Raw genomic sequence first — 8,448 nt, 5'->3', positions numbered from 1 at the left:
AGTTTTCTGTCTGACAGTAATGATAACATTCGGTGGTTCTGCGATTTCATTGGTAGGTGACAGAGATGGTGGGGTGTGGACAACCAGGAGGAAAACTGATGTTTTATTTTTACGGAAATTCAATTTTGAAACTTTTTAATTGTCAATAATTGATCAACATTTTTATCTTCTGAATATTCAGAGAATCCAAAGAAATCTCTGTCTGTGAGGGACAAAAGCCATGCCCTGCATTAAAAACAGACATGATTCAGTTATTTAATCATTGGATGGGCTCAGGAACACTTCCAAAAGTCATTGTCTGTGAACAGGGTTCATCCAGTGCAGGTTAAAGCTCTATGATGAAAAGAAGGAGCCATATGTGAATATGATCCAGAAACTCTCTCTGGGCCAAAGCTCATCTAAAATGAGCAACGTGGAAATCTGTTCTGGGGTTAGACAACTTGAAATCTGACGTCCTTAAAGAGGAGAGGGACCATCCAGCTTGATATCAGCACTCAGTTCAAAAGCCTGCATCTGTGATGGTATGGAGGTGCATTAGTGCCCATGCAATTAGCAACTTGCACATCTGAAAAGGTTTCAGAGCAACATACATCCAGATGACATCTTTCTCAGGGAAGGCCTTGCATATTTCATATTTTAGTTATTACAACAGCTTGTTTTTTTTAGTATAAGAGTAGAATGAGCTGCTAGAATCCTCTATCAGACAAGACTGAGACTATTTTTCCCTTAAAAGTCCAGCAGCTCAGTTCCCAGATGTTTACAGAGTGTTGTTAAAAGAAGACTGGATGCCACACAGTGGTAAACATGGCCATGTTCTAACTTTTTTGAAATGTGATGCTGCCATTAAACTCAGAATGAGCTAATATTTTTCTTAAATGGTACACAGCATCGGACCTTTTTCAGAATGTGTTTACCATTCAGCCAATTTCCTCTAGTCTGATACAGGAACAGCATATCTAAATCTATTATTATTGTCATTTGCTAAAATTCCAATCTAAGATTCCACACAAATAAATATCTTTGCAGAATTACATACTGCTGAAAAAGCTGCAAGGACTTTATAAAACCCTATAAGATGCCACCATTGTGGCAGCAGCTTTCCAACTAGTGGCATGAATGTGATCATTTCAGAGTCCTTGAGCCTGATTAATTCCCTTGATAAAAGTATCTATCTGTTTATACTTGTTTTTATACTCCAAAGTCCATACTTCAGATTATGTGTAATCTTTCTAAATCTGATAAATACTTGTCCAGATCTCCAAGCACAAAGCAAACACGTGGACCTACACAGTGATGATTATTTTTAGGTATTTTATCAAACTACTTAACAAAGACGTGAAATGTGCCTAAGCCCTGCTTTATAATTGTGCACGCATTTCCTATCGACGCCTGTCTGAAGTCTTTGTGTTTGGGGGACATTTCCTCCTCTCACAGCAGGGGGAGAAGCTTGGTGATAGAAGCAGCTCCTTATGTGAAGGTAAATTGAATTCATTAACAGGAAGCAGCGGGGACAAAGACAGCAGCTTTAGCCACAGGGAAACACAATAGGTTCACCGACCCGAGGTACACCTGATCAGTGTCTTTCGCAGAGTGACATCTCTAAGCTCTTTACTGGTTTATCCTGAAGGGGGAGCCAAAAAACCAGCTAAGAGAAACAAAGTAGTCTTACAAAAATGACGAAACGAAATAATAAAGCGACAAAACGCATATGCAAAAAAAGACACAAATGAAAGTGATGTTAACAAAGATTTTAAAAAAAATGATAAGAGGAGAGAAAATACACATTGAGATTCAGAGGTCTGAAAATGCACGAAAAGGAAGTAACCAGAAAGTCTGAGGAAGTTATTTAGTAACATCCTGACATGTAAAATAAGGAATGAATATTGAAGGATGTGCACTATTTATAGACCAACTGTCAAACTGAAGCAGATTAGTAGTGCTAACTACATTAGCTCCTTTGTTTAAGGGGTCAGGTTTCCCTGAGTTGTATCTTTCCAGTGAAGTGGGATTCAGATATTTGATCTGCCCATCAGAGGTTTGTTCAGTTGAATCAGCTTGCAGCCATTGTTTAGCTGCTATAGATCTGGCTGAGCCTTCTTCCAGCAGAACAATGCTTATTCAGCAGCACTGTGATAGTGGAAAACAGACTGAAAGTTTCTAATGAGACAGCACTCCGAGGGACCAAGATCAAATTTATCCAAAAAGCATCATCAGGCGGATCCAAAGCAACAAAACTGTCAGAAGAATTGAGCTGAAAGATAGAAACGTGTCATTAGTAGAGCAAAGAAAGGATGGTTATTAGTGAGGTTGTGTCTAGTCTAGCCTCTAAGCTTCTACTCGGGAAGGGAAATGTGAATGGATGGATGATTGGATAATTGGTTGATTGGAGGTTTGGTTGGATATATTGATGAATGGTTGGTTGGAAGATAGATAGACAGACAGATCTATGGATGGATGGATGTGGTTCAGCAGGATTGGTTTGGTTTGGTTTGTCTTTTCTCTTTTCTCTCTCCCCTTTTCTACCCTTCCCTAATAATTATTTCTGAGGCGGAGTTGCTGGGCTGGCACTTTGCGTAATCTCCAACCTGGGGCGGAGTTCTTCAATGTGAGTCACTCTTCACACACCTGTTTGCCACAGACTCAGGCTGTGAGTATATCAAGGACAAGTGGTGCCACAGTTCTCTGTGAGGCTGTCCCCATCAATATGGTGACAATCAGACCACATTGCCTAGAATCTGTTTAGGAAGTCCTTGCCTACTTATCTGTAGTTTCTGTGTTATTCTACTTGCCTGTTTGGAAAGTCTTTTCCCTGGATCCTGTGCACGTCTCCTGTAACTCTTCTACCCTCTTGCACCACCCACAACAGTTTTTACCTGTGTTTAACTATTTTTAAATACTAAAGTAGATCGGAACCAAATGGGTTAAAAGTTATAAAGCTGTGATATAAACTACATGTTTGGCTTATATTTATTTTTTATTTTTCTATGCTTGATTTTGTTTTTGTTGCTCAAAGTGAAATGTTGATTTAGATTTGCGCAGATCTGAGATCATTTTTGACTAATTTTCACATTATCACTTACTGGGCTTTACTGTTTTGTGTCTAGAAATCTGCGTAACATTTAAGCTGCATACTTGTCTGCAAGTACCAATAGCTTGTTCTTGCTGTTGCTCAGTTGTGGGAAACTGTAACCTGCTTATCACAACAGTCTGAAGTGTCTGCCAAGCACATCCCACAAGCCACAAGAATTAACACAAGTCTAGAATGTACCATTTTCACTTCCTTTTTCACACTGTGTTGTACACAGATCTTAGAAGCTTTCTCTCGTTGTTACGTCCTGGGATTTTTTTTAATTTATTTTTTTATGTTGTAGTTTCAGTTCCTGTTTTGATATCCATTCTCGTGTTTCTATATTCTTTATTTCCTTCCTCTTTCTGCGATGTCTTTCTGTTATTTGGTGTTTTGCTTTCAGTGTTTTGGGCTCGTTGTCTGTGTCTACCATCTGTTTCTCTGATTGTTCCCACCTGTGTCTCATTCTTTTTCACTTTTCATTTCTCTACTTTGTGCCTCGTTGTCATCTGGAAATCTGCTGAAGGATGCAGAAGGTGAAAGTAACGTCCCATTCTTAATCCATAGAGTTTAATATGATGTTGGCCCACCCTTTGCAGCTATTACAGCTTCAAATCTCCTGTGAAGGCTTTCCACAACGATGACCTGGATGACTGAGAACCTTCACAGACAAAGTTTAGGAGTGTGTTCTCGAAGTCTCAAATTCATCCCAAAAGTGTTATACCATGTTGAGGTGTTCCTTTCACACCATAGTCCCCCCTCCACCAAACTTTACACTTGGGACAATGGAGTCGGACAAGTACCGTTCTCATGGCAACCACCAAACCCAGACTCGTCCACTGGATTGACAGACAGAGAAGCGGACATGTCTCCACAGCTCTATAGTCCAGCAGCGGCGAGCTTTGCATACCTTTGCCTTTTTTCAAAGCACCTCTCATAACCAATGAAGCAGACCGGATTCAAAATGCGGTACTCAGATTCAGTGAGTTTATTTACAGTGCTCCTGGAAGTTAACTATTTACAAAATGCGGATGAAGCCACAAATCTCCAATCTCTATTTACAAGGTCCTTTGGAGAAAAAAAAGTCTATCGATGAGCTTCAATCTCTCTTCGACCTCTCTCTCACTCTCCCACCAGGGAAATGACAGTTTTTCAGCAAAGCAGAGATGAACAGGTAAGTAATCTGGAGTTCAGGGTTACGGATTCGATTATTATATAACTTTTATTCTTTTTCTTTTTTAATGCTAGTTAAGTATTTGCATATTGTCTGTCCTTTGTCTTTACTGCAGCTAGAATGACTGCCTCCGGGTTGTACAATAAAGGTCCCTTTAACTTTAGTGGATTCGGTTTTCTTTAGATCAGATATTCCCAAAGACAGTTTGAAATGAAAGTCAGAGTTTATGTGGGCCACATAAATGCTGATCACGACTCAGCATTTCCTCCTTTTTGTTTTCACTGATTTCATTGAGTTCATTTTTGAGTTTTCTGTTCCACTTCTACTTTTTTTCTTAAAGCTTTCTTTTTGTCAGCTGAGGGCCATTTCTCCATTTTACCCATGTTCCTGCCAGCGACAGCATATAAACTGCACATAAGATCAAATATAATAAGAATAACATGTAACTCAAGAGTGTGCTTTTGTTTTAAGACTTCTGCTTTCTTAATATTTAATCATAAATCTCTTTCAAACTTTATTAGAAAGTGGAATTATCTTTATATAAATACATGTAGAAATGTGCCAGTATGGCCCAGACTTTCTGTTTTAGATGTTTGTGTTTTTTTTTAAATGAACCAATCAGAGACTGGCTTTTTGTTGTGTAACAGGCCTCTTTCTTTCTCCTGATTCCTGACACTTATTTAAACTTTCAACTTTTTCATACTTCATTTATCTAAAAGTTTATTCATCTTCTCTAGAACCGGTTTCACCGCAATAAACAGAAGCATTTGTTCTGTGTGGTAATAAGAGATGAGCTGATAGTCATCTGTTTATTTATAGTCTCCGCATAATATTTCTGCATCAGGGAGTCCCCTGCGCTTCTCTTTTGACACCTCAGAGAGTGAAGGCGGAGACTTGTGACATACTTGCTCTCTTGCGCCTTCTAGACAGAAAGTGAAATTGACTTTTTTGATCCAAAAACAAGAAATGTTGCCTCTACCTTGTCCTTAAATTGAAACGTTTTTACTGTTGCTGTTGTTTTGGACCTCAGGGCCACTGCTTCAGTCAGAGTACAGTGATCAACAAAGTCCATAAAAGTACAACCTCAAAGCAGCAAAGCTGATTATACATGTAATTCCCAGTTAAGTCTGTGTTTAATGAGTTCAAACGACAATATGCCATTGCTCCCAGGGGCTGTTGTTTAAAGGTAATTCTGTTGACTTTAGTCACAATCTAATTTTAGGCCTGTCCTTTATAACTTCCATGACTCCAGTTTATGACTGTGAGCGTGGTAATAACTCCTTAATTTGTTTGTTTGAATAAAGGCACATTCTGCTTGAGCAACATGGAAACGCTGTTCTCGGCATTCAGCCCATCAAATGATATTTGCAGCCATAAGTCATCCGATGATGAGCCTGTCATGAAATCCATATTTAGCCAGCGTAATGAGGAAGATATGCAGTAAGAGCAACTCATCTGATCCATTCGGGCCCTGGATCGTGACCAGCCGGGCGTCTTCTGGCTTTTTCATGTGGTTCTTTGTCATATAGGGAGAAACACATCGAGCGACCAAGGACATGTCCAAATATAGCAGTCGATGATCGAATAAAGGAAATATCTAGATATGTACTCCCAATAATGCGACACACCCAGAGTAATTACGTGTGTGTGACAAACAAAGGCAGCAGCTAACCACTCGAGTGAAGGACAAACAGACTGACAAACACATCAGGTGTCTGTGCCACCAAGGTTTTATTATTTTATTCGATTTTTGGTTCCAGCTTTTAATTTTTAATTTTTTTTTTGGTTATTCTATTGATGAGCTTCAGTTTTGTGATATTGTTCGGCTTTTTTTATTATTGTTCTATCTCCCGCTAACTTGTCTCCGTGTTTGTGCCTTTGTCTTCCTGGTTTGTTTTGGTAATTGTTTTCATTTGTTCATCTCTTTGTACGTCCAGTCTCTTTGTCTCCAGTCTGATTTCCTGATTCTAGTAATTGTGAGATGTGGATATTTTTTGGCTCTACAAGTGGGAGAAGTCTGAAATGTTTGGGAAGCTGAGAGAGGAAAGGGCACGGCTCAGGAAAATAGATAGGATCCATCCTCTGGGGACCGTGATTGCTCGAATAACTTCATCATACCAATCCATCCAACTGTTTGTTTGAGTCTAGACTAACTGATCAGTCACTCAGATCACTTTTGGAGCCCTTAAAATTCTAAAAAATACCGCAGATACATTAATAAACTGCTTGAAATGTTTAAAAATACACATTCAAACTGTTGGTACATCCTAAGTGATATAAAGGCTCTAAAATGAAGTGGCAAGACAAGACAATATTTTGCAGCAGTGGCCAGGGTGTGAGCACCAGGGTGGCACAAAAACTGATGTTTCTAATTTTTGTTTTCCTGGGTGGATCCTGCAGGGATTACTCTTTTTTTTTTATAGTCCAACATGGAAGCTAACATCACCCTGATTCCCTCGACAAGCAACCGGTTTTTCCACAGACTTCTGAATTATTGCAGAAAACAAAGAGTTCATGAAGCTTACACGTTATCTTCACAAACCGACGCCAAATTGAAATGTAAATCAATGGCAAGAACCAAAATGCTAATGTCAGGCTGTAAATGAAATACACAGGGGTGAAATGACTTTAACATCATCAGCACTAAAGGTCCCCGATAGCTCCTGAGGTCTAGCCACTTTTTGATAAACACCCTCTAGCATCAGAATTCACAGCTGGAGTATTTTACATGCTTATGTTGCAGAGCAGTGATTCCCAATGTATGGTCCACAGCCCCCTGGTGGACCGTAAGAGGCCATTTACTATAATTTACTGTTTTGTTTTTTTTTTAGTTAAGTGAAATTCTTGCTATTTCTTTTTTCCCCGAGATGTCCCCACAGCATGTGGAAATTGTCACAGATTTTAGCCTGCACACCCTTCCCAGCACAACCCTGCACTTTATCCAGGCTTTTGACTCCCTGAGGTTGGGTTTGTCTTAGATCTTAGGTGTTTTGAGTGACACATCTTTTGAACTTTTACAATCTTATAGGATAAACTGACAGGATAGAATGCACTACTAGGGTCAATCAAATGGAGAGTGAAGTGAAAGGTTTATAACAGGGATGTAAAACTAATTTTACATTGTTAGCCACATGCAACTCACTTTGACCTTAAGTGGGTCAGACCAGTGAAACTCCTCTTTCTGTCAGTATAAAGAAGTTTAACCATTGAATTCTTCAAATATCTTCATATAATAAAAAACAAATCTATTGCAGATAGTGAAAAAAGAGGAACTTTTCCATCATTTCTTTATCTTCATCATTACTTTGGTGCTTTAAAAAAAAGCTATTAGAAAAAACCAACTTGGAAAATGCAGTTAAAACAAAATCTATGCCCCTCTTTACATTTTCCAAAGCCATCCAGAGGGCTGGATTGGAGTCTTTGGCGGGCTGATTCTGGCCCACAATCTTACATTTGACACCCCTGGTTTGCAAGTTGGTGATGAGACCTTTGCTTCAAAATAAAATGTGGTTTTTTTTTCATGAAATCTTTACATTATAAAAAGAAACAGAACAAATGAAACAAAGAAATGGTGTTTAAAAGTGTCTCAATGTATGGTCATTGCTAAACTTAAGAAAGGACTTAAAGCTGTTGATGGAGAATCAAGTTCACCAAATAAATGATCAAAAGATTCAAATAAATCAGTGAAACCATAAAGGAAATATTTAATTTTCCATCTGTGACAGTAGTAAATGGACAGATACATACGCATTGCTTTCTTCTCTAACTGAGCACCCAAAGCACACAAAAGCAGAAGCTGTGACTGAAGGTCCGTGTGAGCTGCAGAAGATTTTCACATTTTAAACAGTCTGAATTGAGGAATAGCTGCAGTGGAACAATATGTGAAAACGTCTTAAGCCTGTATAAACCACAGGCCTACCACAGGGAACTAGAAGTAGAAGAAGTGCTAACTCATTTCCGGGGTTTTGGATTCATTCCTGCAGCGCTCTAAAGCTGTATACCCAGAATCAGTTTTTCGGTTGTTTGTCTATGCAGGCTGCGATGAGGAAGTCATATACAAGTTAATGAGGTCTGACTGGGAAAAAAATCAAATAAAAACCAATTTTGATAAAAAATGGAATTGTTGAAAACGCTGCATTTTTTATATATGGGAACAACAGCCAATAAAAAAAAGTTCAGCTAGAAAAAATACTTGTGCTTCCTGAAT

This window comes from Neolamprologus brichardi, chromosome 20 (genome assembly GCF_056152115.1).
Source record: "Neolamprologus brichardi isolate AB-2024 chromosome 20, ASM5615211v1, whole genome shotgun sequence".
Classification (NCBI taxonomy): domain Eukaryota; kingdom Metazoa; phylum Chordata; class Actinopteri; order Cichliformes; family Cichlidae; genus Neolamprologus; species Neolamprologus brichardi.
Note: the sequence above shows the minus strand (reverse complement) of the source record.